This window comes from Thermobia domestica, chromosome 3 (assembly GCF_964235325.1).
Source record: "Thermobia domestica chromosome 3, izTheDome1.hap1.1, whole genome shotgun sequence".
Lineage (NCBI taxonomy): Eukaryota > Metazoa > Arthropoda > Insecta > Zygentoma > Lepismatidae > Thermobia > Thermobia domestica.
The window spans coordinates 65,600,887-65,613,487 of NC_137456.1; the positions used below are offsets into that span (position 1 = coordinate 65,600,887).

The 12,601-nt window shown below is 36.6% G+C and overlaps 3 non-coding genes across 3 annotated transcripts; all 3 read right to left on the reverse strand.

The window, feature by feature from the left end:
- Positions 1–9,264: 9,264 nt before the first annotated feature.
- On the reverse strand, positions 9,265–9,337 carry TRNAA-AGC (transfer RNA alanine (anticodon AGC)). Its single transcript has one exon. It is a non-coding gene; the product is annotated as a tRNA-Ala (tRNA).
- An 80-nt stretch (positions 9,338–9,417) lies between these two features.
- On the reverse strand, positions 9,418–9,490 carry TRNAA-AGC (transfer RNA alanine (anticodon AGC)). The gene has a single exon. It is a non-coding gene; the product is annotated as a tRNA-Ala (tRNA).
- Positions 9,491–9,717: 227 nt separating this feature from the next.
- TRNAA-AGC (transfer RNA alanine (anticodon AGC)) lies at positions 9,718–9,790 on the reverse strand. The gene has a single exon. It is a non-coding gene; the product is annotated as a tRNA-Ala (tRNA).
- Between the last annotated feature and the right edge of the window lie 2,811 nt (positions 9,791–12,601).

Genomic DNA, 12,601 nt, shown 5'->3' on the forward strand with positions numbered 1-12,601 from the left:
AATAGTTAGCATAAGGGAATATTACACTGGTGGCCTTAGGTTCGATTACAGGGGATTATAATTATATTTTTTTCTTTCAGCAACACTCATTTTGAGCGTTCCATAAGTTCAAGTTTGAATTAAATGTAGTCGCAGTGTTTTCGACGGAATTAATTTTAAATATGAGATCTATTTTTATTTTTGGTAATGCGTTTTCTAAAGTTTGCCACCTATGAAGAATATGTTAATACACGATTATTTATGCAAAAGCATGAAAAAATATATTTCTCAACCCGTCGTTAAGAAAATGAAGTGAAATCTTTAAGTTTCACGTCCCACGATTATGCCAATTAGGCTAAAGGGGACTGTAGTTTTTTTTTTTTTTTTTTTAACTTTTCCAGAAACACTAGATTTTGCAACTGTACCTTAGTGAACTAAGTTGCGGAAATGTGTCGTATAGCTTTCTAACTGGAACTGACCAGTTGTAAAATACTGTGGATATATTAAATTTAATCTTACGAAATAGCAATTCATCCGATTATATTATTATTATTATTATTATTATTATTATTATTATTATTATTATTATTATTATTATTATTATTATTATTATTATTATTAGACCTAGAAGAGAAGAAAACTGATAGGGAAGATTCACTAAGATGCTCATATCTCAGGTCTTTAGGTTTAGAGAAATGAAACTTGGTATTTAGATTTTTCATTTAAGATAATTAAACTCTTGTTTCCGTATTTTCCCTTTTTTTCATACTTAGCAAAAATGATTTAAAAAGCGAGTAGAAGTTTTGGAAATGTGGGTGTGGAGAAGAATGGAGAGATTTGTTGGATCAAGGGGAAAACGAATCAGAGGGTGTTAGAAATGGTTGGGGAGAAAAGAACAGTTTTAGACATTATTGAAAAGATGAAGGGAAACTGGTTGGGACATTGGCTAAGAAGGAACTATATCCTGAGGGACGTGTTAGAGGGTATGGTGGCAGGAAAGAGAGGGAGAGAGCGAAGGAGGTTACAATTAATGGACGATATCAAAACAGGAAAATCAAACATGAAGACGAAGTTAGCGGAAGACCGTGGATCATAGAAGCTTCTCAATTGGCGGCAAGTGACCTGCCAATAAGGGGAGAATACCTACGATGATGATGAACTAGAAAGGAAGGAAAAGAGATTAGGTGTTTTTTTAAGACACCTAGACGAGATGTTTGAGAACTTCGTGTGAGACTTTAAGTTCAGATGGATTCTCTATGAAAGATGCAGGTGATTATAGGAATACCAAATACTGCCCTTAGTAACATAAGTATTGGTCTGTGCTAGTCTGCCATACCAACCAGAGGTAAAATTAGATCTGAAAAGGTAGGGGGACGGATGGCATCACGCAGCCCACCGTGCCTACCTTTGCCCATTGTAATTTCTTAGAAAGTGGAGAGACTCTACAGATATTTTTGGAAGTGGGAGAATCGCGTTCTCCCGCGTTCCCCCTCACTTTTACCCCCCCCCCTGATACCAGTGACAAATAATACTCTTCCGATTTTTGTCATACGCAAAAGCATTCTGAACACACCATTTAACAGTATTGGTTCGTTCATTATGCCTATAACCTCCTGAAGACCGCAAGAATTCCAATTAGGTTAAGAATTCATACCTTTTCTTTCTTTCTTTCTTTCTTCAATGTGTTTAAAGTTCCATCCCATAGAAACCTGCTAACACTCTTTTTTATTTATTTCTCTTGGAAATACTTTTTTTTTTTTTTAAGTAGAGGAAGAAACCAGAAAAATAAAGATAAAAGTCAATACAGAACAACGATATTAACCCCTGAGGTGAGGTGCAACCCCATCTTCGCAATAGGGAACCCGTTTCTTTACAGTCACACTTTTATTTTCTTCTACCTGAACTGCAACATAAATCATGTGTCACGTGTTCACACTCACCGCAAAAGAAAGGAACAAAAAAAAAAGCGTTTTCCATTTACACTAAAACATATCTTACGACCATTTTTTAAAAGGTTATGACCTAATTTACTGCTTGTATGACTTTCAACTGAAACAGAAAAGTATTATTATTATTATTGCTAAAAATCTATGTGTTCTTCCCTGATCGAGCTTCTTTGGTGAGAATATTTCACACTGTTCAAAATGATTGAGAACAAAGAGTTTTTTTTTTTTTATATATAATAAAGTGAAAATATATCGGAACAGAAATGTCGAAGCAATCAGTTTTGATGGAAATTCATTGTGGTTTTAGAACATGTGAATAGTATTGCCTATTAGGAACCGTACATGACAATTTCTTCTAGTTCTCGGGATTAGTTACCAATTAACATAGTTTTGTTTATATGTGAACCTGCGGTCGCGACTTGGTTTTGTTCAGCTTCAGAAAGTAACCAATCCATGCTAGGTAGTCACTACTACCTAGATTTGCATCTATTTCAGTTCAGGGAAGGGTGAAGCTGGAGGGCTTTTGCGATAGGGCCGTGTGGCTTTCGTTGGAGCAGACGCGTTAGCAATAGTGGATATAAGCATAAAGGAAGATTTGCTTGTAACGTGTCTGAGTAAGGATAATAGCTTTCAATGTTAACATAAACTTCGTTAAATTCTCAGTAGAACAGTGAGTAATCGTCAAATAAAGGCACCTATATTCTATATCTATGCTAACATTGTAGCTCCAAAAAAGGAGATTGACTCATAAAATATACCCTTTAAAGATATTAAAACAGTATTTATGCAAACAAACGATAAGTTTACGATCTGGCATGCATAACTTCGCATATGTGGTTCCAAAAGTTAGTTAGCGTCAATAACTAGTGGCATGTCTGACTAACTTTGAACTTTCTTGTGTCTTTGCTGTTATGGCAGATATGACTGAAACTGTGTGTGGCTTGTATGATAGGTGTGATAGCAGTGATTGCTGGCGTCTATGACCAGTGACATGAGTGTTTTGTCGCTTCTATGATCGATTTAGTGCTGTGGCTTTCGAGTAATATAACATGTGTGACTTAGACTCAAATTTTATACATAACATGCAGTTCTCACTTTATTATTATTATTATTATTATTATTATTATTATTATTATTATTATTATTATTATTATTATTATTATTATTATTATTATTATTAGTATTATTATTTCGCACAAAAAATAAATGTGGAATTTTGAGATTTTGTGGTTGTCGTATGTTGGTTACTTGTTCACGTCTCGATACAAACTTTCTTCGACGGACACCGATCCTGGGGGTCCTGGCCCTCCCGAATTTATGTTAAAATTCTCATTAGTTTCTTGTAGACGATATCAGACAAAGAAACACATGCTCGGACGCCCCCAAGCTATACAGTTATCGGCCTACTATTCTCCTCCGTTTATTTCTGTATAACTTTCATATTCATCTGCCATTTAGCACAACTATTGTTAATTTTAGTATTTTAGGCAATCTCCGCTTCTCTGATAGGCATATTCTCTCAATCTCCTCCGTTTATTTCTGTACAACTCTCATATTCATTTGCCATTTAGCGCAGCTATTGTTAATTTTAGTATTTTAGGCAATCTCCGTTTCTCTGATAGGCATATTTCTCTTAATCTTATTTAATATTAGTTGAATATGAATTGAAAAAACATCTTGATTTTTATAATAAAGTAACCGATAGATTCGGATAAATTCTTAGTTTACCGTTTCGCTGTTACTTTCTGTAGACTGGCGAGTGTACAGGAGAATACCGAGAAAGCTCAGAGACAGGATGAGAGATGTAAGAGCTCGGAAAGAACCTGTCTTTTTCTGTCTGGAAAATTCTGGATTTTTTTTTTTTTTTTAATATTTCAAATTTAGTGGAGAGATAACAGTACATTTCACTTTGCTTTTCCTGTTATAATAGAAAGAAAAAAATATTTCTGCATTCTGAAGAGAAAATCGTAGAAAATAATCAAGAAATCAAACAAAAACAGTCATTCGATAGAATAGAAAAAATCCAAATCGATGGGCAGGGGCAGCTTTAGGATTTTAATTTTGGGTAGGCCGGCTCCCTCGCTTATGGATACTCATACACATTTGATTAATGACAGTAGGAAATTACTTTTACAGTGGTGGTTGATGCTACGAGTATTTGTTAAATAATTATCTACCATTAATATAAATAGTGGAAAATACAGGGTGGTAGGTAACTCCGCCGACAAACTTTGGGAGGCGATTCCTTATACGTAATGAAAGAAAAAAGTTCTAATAAACATGGGCCGGAAAAAGCCTCCTTTCAGAGTTATGATCCATTGAAAATTCGAAAACTCATTTTTCAAAACTCCCTAACTTAGAAACTATAGGACCTATCCCAAGCGGTTTAAGGAATTACAAAGGAACCAGTATGTTCTCTATCTAAATATCCATGTTTTACCATCTTCCGTTATCAGTGAAATGAACTGTGAAAAAGAAGTTGAAGTATAGGGATACTACTTTAAGTACTAATGGTGCGTTCGTTTCACTGGTACCGGTGAATTCTGAAACATGGATATTTAGATAGAGCGTATATCAGTTCCTGTGTAATTCCTTAAACCGTTTGAGATAGGCCCTATAGTTTCTAAGCCAGGATGTTTTGAAACGTGATATTTCGAATTTTCAGTAATTCATAACTCTGAAAGGAGAAGTTTTTCGACCCATGTTTATTAGAACTTTTTTCTTTCATTTCGTATAAGGAACCGCCTCCAAAAGTTTTTCGGTAGAATTTCCTACCACCCTGTATATTTACTCTTTATTATATCTTTCAGCGTTTATATACTTTTCAAAACTTTTGGGTAGGCCCGTGCCTTCACGGCCTACCCGCTACAGCCGCCACTGCAATTACACACTCAATAATTCAAAAGAATTGTTTATTGAGCTAGGTTAACAATCAACGACAAAAATATTTTACTAAAAAGTTTAGTAGTGTTTTGAAAATGTAGAAAATTTTGTAAAACAAAATGATTGTTTAAAAATTATGAATAAATTAAAATTTCATTAGCATTCATTGAGGCCGCGGTGGCGCGGTGGCTCAGTGGTAGAGCGTTCACAACTCCTGTGCTTGGGGTTCCTGGTTCGATCCCGCTCGCGCCAAATGAGCCTTATGGTGGGCAAACACCGTGCCCGTGGGTTTTCTCGGAATTCTCCAGTTTCCTCCCACTTTTATCATTCCATCATTTCATTCATTTCTCATCATCACCGTCTCCTTTCGTCTAACCGGCATAACCGTAGGACTTAAAACTAAAAATTACATTTTTTCATTGAGGCCGCTTAAATTCGAGAGAAAGAACGTTAAAATGCTGTCCACAAATTTCTTACTTCAAAAATGTTGATACGATATATGACTGTAAAGGAAGGAGGTAGGAGGAATTCTGTTATTAATGAACTAACGTCAGATTTAAAAAAAAAAAATAGTCATTTATATCTTTACTTTTGAATACTAAAATCTCTGAAGCTCAGGATAGAATGCTTCCCAGACAGGAACGAGATAAGGAAGACAAGCTACCGAAGATCCTACAGGATACCACAGCCTCAGTAGTCACGAAAACACTAGCACCCCACTGCCAAAGAACCCAAAACAAATGGAAGGTAAGGGCTGCGGACCAATACTTCTGAACTACAAGACAGGACAAACTCAAACTCGAACTAAAGACAAGGCTTGATTTTTTTAAAAGAAAAAAGTTTTGTGTCTGTTTCTTGATTTATGGTACTTTGGTCTTACCTAACAAATTTGATTTAAGCAACCAGTAAAACACATAGCTATATCAAAATGTATAGCTTCCAGGAACTCGACAAAATGGAAGCAACCAAAACAACATTTGAGATATGGTGGTTGCATAACGTACATTTGCTGGAAACGACTGCAATGAACACCAGTTTGGAAACTAATCAAGACAGCCAGCCGCAGAGTGAACACAGGAGTTACAAGTACTGGATGTTGTAAACGCACTTTCTTCATTGTAGAATCCACAACAGAGAAACAACGAGAAAGGTAGAACATTCCATGTCCAATTAGTTCTCTTCTGTTTGTATTCTATTATTTACTTTTATAGGCAGTTTCAGAAGAAAAAAGAAGAAGAGATTCAAATACCTTTTAAACTTTTAAGTTAGAAAAACATTTTCGAAAAGTGTTAAGGGCACACGACAATATGTTATCATTTACTCTTCTTTCTACTCTCTAGACAGACTACTCATTGTATTCTGCCAAAAGAGGAAAATAAAACAGAAAGGGAGAAGAAGAAAAATGTAGGTGTGTTCATTCTATTCTCCTGCAACATTCCATCAAGTTTTGTTTGGTTCCGGAAGTCTAATATTTCTCTTTCGAGTACTAGAAGAGGATATAATAAATAAAACGAAAAAAAGAGAGAAAGAAACAGCAGCACGTGCGCACACTTAGAAAACAAATGAGCATCAATAAGTAGATTTTTTTTTTACTTTACAAAACCAAACCAAATTAAACTTCGATGAATTGAAAAATATTTTTCCAACCATTGCCCTTCTTCTTTTTCCTCTTCTTCTTCTTCTTCTTTCCAGCATCTCTTTATGGTATAATGTTTTCTCCTCTTTCGTTTCGGATTTTGTTTCTGCATATATGTATACGTATATCGAAAAGGGTTGATGCCTATACCATTTGTATAGTTATGTGCCGTCTCAAACCTGGTTTTTCATGCATATTCATGAAGTTAAAAAAATATAATAGGCTAACCTGAGATGTTCACGACGACATACTAGAAGTGAGGCCATTGGTAATGTTGGCGCTTTCGTTATTTATTGGTTGAAAAGATCCACACTTTTTTTTCTTTCCTTCGGACATCTTGTAACCAGATCTTCAGCTATATATTATCCCTTAGTTCACTGAGATATGGAGAAACAATAATGGCAGGTAAAATACAAAATACGAACAAAATAAATAAATGAAATACTCTGTTTGGAAATAATGTGGTACAGATACAAAATAAACGATGTACTGTGTGTAAAAGATAAAAGCGATGCGTTATTGAGTCCAATCACGCTACTAGAGCGTTTTTTTCGAGTACAACTGAACCCCTTTTATTATTATTATTATTATTATTATTATTATTATTATTATTATTATTATTATTATTATTATTAGTAGTAGTAGTAGTAGTAGTAGTAGTAGTAGTAGTAGTAGTAGTAGTAGTAGTAGTAGTTCAAAATCTTTTTGTGCGTCGCATTTTCTTGAAGAATTTGAAGCTTAAAATACAGGGTGTCTCAAAAGTCCCTGACATAGGGTAGCTTTGTTATTATCAGTTACAACAAAATGTAAGAGGGAGAAAAAAACTGTCTCTAAAAATGATGTTTTCAATCTAAAGTGAAGGATTTTTTTTTTTTAAATCGGACTAGCCGTTTGGGCTGTAATGTTAAATGAAAAAGTATATTGCCATTTACCTGGACCCACAACGTAAGTGAATGAAGTTACCGTTTGACATGGGGACTGGCCATCGACACGTTAGTGTGAAAGTCAGTAACTCCATTCACTTATGTTGTGGGTCCATGTAAATGACAGCATTGCATTTTCATTTAAGAGGCTTCTTCCCGGCGAAATTAAAATACCGCTAATTTTATAGTAATTATGTGATATCTTCAAATAGATAAAAGATAATCGAAATGTGGAACAAGAGCGCCCTAGACAATATCATTTTATATGAGATACCGTTATCACTACTCACTTATCTGCTTTTGATTTCGAGCCATTTGGAAAATCGGCATTTATTTTCGCGTTTCTAAGCGGCTGAAAACGGAAAGCCACTAGGTGACTTGTGATAACGGTACCTCACGCAAAATAGTATTGTCTAGGGCGCTCTTGTTCCACATTTCAATTATCTTTTATCTATTTGAAGATATCACATAATTACTGTAAAATAAGCGGTATTTTAATTTCGCCGGGATGAGGCCTCTTAACATTGGGAGCATAAAGAGTGTACAGCATAAAGTGTGAAAAAAGAACCTCAGGCACTTTTGGATATTGATATTTGTAATTGTAATAATAGCAATATGGTCCACTACTTGGCTTTCGAGACACTGTCGAATTTTACAGTTTTTTTCCTTTTTTTTTCTTTCTTTCCTTATGTTGGCCTTATTTACCTTGATATAAGACTTTCAAATTTCATCCTATTTTCCACTGAAAAGTATCTGTTAATCAACAAGGAAATAATTATATATGATAATTAAATTAGAATTCATCGTAATATAGCCCATGACAAATACTTTACCATTTTATATCGTAAAGGTCAGATCTATCTGTATTGTAACAGAGCAGTGCTTCAGCGATTGACTAGAAATTCAAACTCCGATTAGTGATAATTTCACAGTCTTGTTTTATTACAAGTGTAAACTCTTTAGACGGTGGAAAGGAGTTGAGTTGATTTTGAGTTTAACGTCCATTTTCAGCAGCGAGGGTATATGAGACGTGGACCTACTGATTAACGTGGAATCCGAACCACATGAGCTCCCGCCGGGAATCGAACCCGGGCCTCCCACGCCAAGGGCGCGTACGCTAACCGCTTAGTCACGGAGGAGCTCTCAATGGAAAGGAGGGCGTTGATCATGGGTCAGAGTTGATGACGATGGGTTTGGTGAAGGGTGGGTCAGAGTGGTAAGAGCTTCGTGACCAACTCGAATTATAAGAGAGGGACTTATCTTAGAAAAGGTGTTAGCGTCTTCAGCTACTTTTCTTTCATGTAACTATTACATCTCTGAAAGGACACTTTCGCGAACAAATTTAATATAATAATACTTACAAAAGAATGTAGTTCAGATGATATAACGCTCTCTTAGCCGTACTATTCAGCATTCTCGGTTGTTTTTATTGTATAATCATTATTGAAAGTCATTTTTTTCATTTTGAGAATTGCCATGGAATCAGCAAAAAATACAGAATATGCACATTCTTCTTTTAAAATAATAATGTTAGCAATATATAAGCAAACAACCTTAGTAAACAGTATTCCAGATGAAATATTGTAGGAAAATTGCACACTTTTCCAAATACATTTTTAAAAAATGGCTTGAAATCTTTTAGTGAGAACAAGAAACAAGGTCCCTGGCAATCCATTTACTTCAAAGATAGGCATCCCAGGACCAAGCTCTGTAGATTTGCTAAAAGTGGAATCTCGTTAAAAGCAACCGTGGTGAAAGAAAAAAACAATTAAGAAAAGTCACATATTCATTACGATACACAAAAGTATTTCAACATCCATCTGACCTATTCCTTAGCCTTTACAACTACACCTTTCCAAAGACAAGAGAGGCTTTTATCACTGAAAATAAAGATAATTGGAGATGCTGGGTATCGATCCCAGTACCTCTCGCATGCTAAGCGAGCGCTCTACCATCTGAGCTACATCCCCTTACAACAATTGTATACGCTTTACACCTATACTTTTCTAAAGGAAGTAGCGTGGTTTTTATCAAAGAAAATAAAGTTACTTGGAGATGCTGGGTATCGATCCCAGTACCTCTCGCATGCTAAGCGAGCGCTCTACCATCTGAGCTACATCCCCTTACGACTATGTTTACGCTTTACACGTATAGTTTTCTGAAGAAAAGAAAGGATTTTATCAATGAAAATAAAGTTAGTTAGAGATACTGGGTATCGATCACAGTACCTCTCGCGTGCTAAGCGAGGGCTCTACCATCTGAACTACATCCCCTTACGACTATGTTTACGCTTTACACGTATAGTTTTCTGAAGAAAAGAAAGGCTTTTATCAAAGAAAATAAAGTTAGTTGGAGATGCTGGGTATCGATCCCAGTACCTCTCGCATGCTAAGCGAGCGCTCTACCATCTGAGCTACATCCCCTTACATTAACTCGGATATACTATTGACTACTCTATAGTTCTACATTATAAAGTAGTACACATATACTTTCGTTTATTCATATATCCAGTTTTAATTACACTATGCATGTATATAAAATGCCCCACCCACTCGCATGCTCATATACGTGTAGTGTCCAACTCGAACACAACGACATCTACGAGAGAGTTTTTGTATTAACAAAGCACTAGATCCCTTCTTTCACTGTCAGTGTGATATATAAAACATTCATTAACGGTTTGTTTATGTTTGTCCTTCAACATGAGACTAATTATACACGATGGGTCAACGATTCACTTGACAAAAATGTATATGAAGTGAATTATTTATGCCAAGCGGTTTATGGCCCACGATGTATTACCCTGTAATTTAAAAACAAATGCACACACCAGCCTCTGAAAATATTAATTGGAAATGATTTAAAGTTCATGATAATTTTAGGTTATTATATCTCGTTAAGCACAGTACGTATACAGTCCTTCTGGTAGCGACATAATATTACTTACAAGACAAGAAACTTCATTTTCTCGCCTCGTCTCTTAAATTATGTTGAAATCTCGTCTCATATTGATTTTCAAAGAATTATTCGTCGTTTTGTCTCGTTTGTAAATGTACGTACTGAATTTATGGCCTGATTTCTTCTTAATCTGGAGATTATCAGAAGGTTACCGCGTCCAGGAAGGGTATGATATACACGAAACCAAATATATTACAGTATTCGAGTATATTTTAAAATGACTTGCGTATTTTTAAACTTTGATTAAAAAAAAAAAATCTTCATTGTGACCTTAGGCATCGACGACGCCAGAGGGATGCAAGGAGACTATGGTTCCCCTGATGGCTACGTCACCTTCCCTCGAGACATGATGTATTCTAATATACGAGGGACGTTCAAGTCATAACCGGAATCTATTTTTTTTTTTTTTTTTTGTTACATAGAGAAGCAAACATGCGAATCGATTACTGTCCTTTTTCAAGATACTCCCAATGTACACGCACACACTTGTCCTATCGGTGTGGAAGGGCCCGTATCCCTGGGGCATAGAGTTCTTTGAGATGGTCTTTCAGCCATTTCATCAGACAGTTTTGACTTCGTCGTCTGTGTGGATTTTACCCCTTTCAAGTGCTCTTTGAGGGGGCCGAAAAGGTAAAAGTCGCAAGGAAACAGATCGGGGCTATACGGAGAATGGTCTAGCCCGCAACTTAACCAAGTTTGATTATATCTGTGACCGTTGTCGTGGTCGTATGAGGACGTGCGTTGTCATGCAGGATGATGATGCAATCCTTCACCGTCTGTGGTCATTTTCTTCTCAAAGCATATTTGACTTTGGTTTGTAGGAGATTGTTGTGGTACAAAACACTGATTAAGGCCTCGCGTTCAAGGAAATCAGTATATATCGCCCCGTTTTAGACCCAGAATACCTCAGCATCACTTCGTCAGAGGACGCTTGTGTCTTGAATTTTTTCGACGACGGCGAATCTTGATGCCTCCACTCCATGCTGCAGCGCTTTGACTCCGGACTGTAATGATGCACCCAGCTCTTACCGTAGGTGATTATCTTTGCAAAGAAGTTTCGTCTTCTCTCTGAAATTGCCGCAAATGTTCAGACGAGGTGTTTGCGTACACTACTTGTGATCGAAGTTAGGATTTTTGGGGCCCATCTGCCTGTGATTTTCCGGAAGTACACATATTTGTGGATGATCGTTTCCACACTTCCCACGCCGATGTTTTTTTTTTTCACTCAACCCTCTCACACTGATGCTTCGATTACACGGAATGAGCGTCGATTATTCAGATCCGTCGATCACCCGACGAATGTTGATTTCGTTGACTGCGGTAGCTCGGAGTGGAGTATGGGTAACGTTGAGAGCAGATTCTCTTCCTTTCTTGAATTTTGAACACCACTCGTACCTTGCGACTGAGAGAGTTTCTTCGTCATATTGCGCACTTCATCTTCTGAAGATTTCACGCCTTCCTTCAGAAGGAACTTGATGATGCAGCGCTGCTCCACTGGGGCCGGCACCTCCACATTGCCAGACTTGTTGCTATCGTCCATCGCACTTTCTGAGACTCTATCTCCTCAACTGCTAGCTGTTGCAGAAAAGTGTCAGGGCTGTCCTATCACAGAATGAGACATGGACGCCAAGTTGCGCACATCAATACCTAGAAAAGAAAGTCGCACAGTGGGAGATTTCATCGATCTAGGAGAACTTTATTCAATCTATGATGCACATTTGAATGGTACAGGTTTTGACGTTTTATTCGATTGAAATATTCGATTTCTTTGATAAAGAATGTTGTTTGTGTATTATTTACCAAAGACGTAACACATGTGTGAGAAAGGTAAACACGACAGTGCATTACACTAGGTAGTCAGGACCAGAAACAAGAGTCAGCGAGTACGCAAAACTGACGGCAAAAATAAGTCATTAGTCTTAGTCACTGCTCTGTTCGGAATGATTAGAGGAATCTTTCACATAAGGCTCGTTTAACAATCGTAGTACCTCGGACATTATGTCTGAACGTTTGGTTTTGGCAGGAGCACGTTTACTAGCAATATATGGATCAGGTGATGAGCAATATATGAATTAAATCGGTGTTGGTATTCACTCTAGATAATTTTCTTATAAAGAGTTCCCTATATTTCTTATTGTCCTTGTTTCGAGCCTCCTGTGCTTCTTCGGGAAGCTAGCCTATAGGTAGAATACTCTCTCGTGAAATAGGACTCTGAGTACGCTTACGGACATATGATACCAAGAATACTTTTGTAAATACAGTTCCAAAATGCAACG